General features: G+C 47.1%; 1 pseudogene across 1 annotated transcript; it reads right to left on the reverse strand.

Moving 5' to 3' along the window:
• Window positions 1–379: 379 nt before the first annotated feature.
• On the reverse strand, window positions 380–1,155 carry LOC308436852 (vacuolar-sorting protein SNF8-like; annotated as a pseudogene). Its single transcript has one exon. The product of its transcript is annotated as a vacuolar-sorting protein SNF8-like (transcript).
• Window positions 1,156–1,377: the final 222 nt, after the last annotated feature.

The raw sequence follows: 1,377 nt of genomic DNA on the forward strand, positions 1-1,377 counted from the left end.
AAAATCAGAAAAATTTAAATTACATCTTACAAGTCTATATTTGAAAGTGTTAATATTTATACTCTTTCTGAAAATTAACTACTTCCTAGCTCTGTTGATAAGTATTGGGAGGGACAGCTTTGGTACCCTGATGTATAGACTGTTATTTCCCAAAAGGAAGAAAGAAGCTCCCAGGAGCAGAGTCAGGGATATACAAAACCAGGAGGAACTGGAGACATCTTGTGCGAGGAAGTAAATCCCACTAAGTTTAGTCAAAAGCTCAAGAACCAGGGGACAAAGTGGCTGGATTGTAATTTAAATTTTTTTTTATAAACAAAATTGTCCAGGTTTATTCACAGACGATGTCTTCTGGCCTGGGCTGTGTATCCCTCACACTCAATCAAGGGAAGGCTTCTTTGGCCCCCTCAGCTGATACCTCCTGGGAGCAGAGATCTGTGAAGAGAGCTGGCAGCCAGTAGTGGGCCTCCCTGGAGCCTGCAGGTCCAACCAGGCCAGTCCTTCCTTCAGCAGGTGTCCCAGCACTTGCCGTGCTTGCCCCGTCTCCCATTTAAGACTGGCTTTGATTTCACTGACAGACACGTACCCGTTTTTCTCCGCCAGCTGCATGATCTCAGCATGACCCACATTGAGCTCAGCTGGAACAGACTGAATGAGGTAAGTGCCTCCCACATGGATGATGCCGAACCCGGTGCGCAGGGCTTTCAGCTTCTTGATGGCCCTGATCAGGTCGTCTTGGCTGACATCCTGAGCAAACTTGCCCCTTCCTTTTAACACCTGCCGATGTAGCTCTTCCAGAGTTACCAGACATCCATTCCGAGATGTTTTAGGGCCAGGCACACTTCAATAATCTGGACGCCCAGTTCATAATAGAAGTCCCCAACACCCAGCATCTCAGACCAAAACCCTTTTCCAGTGGCCAGGGGATCCACCCCAATGGTGGCACACATGTCTTGGAACTGTACTCTGAACTCAGGATTCTTCCGGATCTCTTGTTTGTGCTTGCTGGCAAATTCTTCTAGGTTGGTCTTGAACGTGTCCAATTGTTTTGACATCTGGGCCATCAGCCAAGACGTTCCCTCGCTCCTTCTACTTGGCCTCGGCGAGTTTCTTCTTGGCCATAGTGCCAGCACCCACCCCGCGCCGGTGCATCCCCACCCCAGGCCCGAGGGCCGCCCGCTGCCCGGACCCCAACTCTCCGCGTCCCAGGTTCTGTAGCCAGCCGGAATTGAAATTCTTAAAATGTAAATAAAATTAAATAAATAAACTTTAAAAAGCTGGGGAACTAAAAGATTCTAATAAGTCCAAATATGAGCATTGAAAGGAATAGAAATTACAGTAGGACAGAGTATAAATGAGTTATTAAAATTAGTTCAAGAA

This window comes from Micromys minutus, assembly GCF_963924665.1.
Source record: "Micromys minutus genome assembly, chromosome: 25".
Classification (NCBI taxonomy): Eukaryota; Metazoa; Chordata; class Mammalia; order Rodentia; family Muridae; genus Micromys; species Micromys minutus.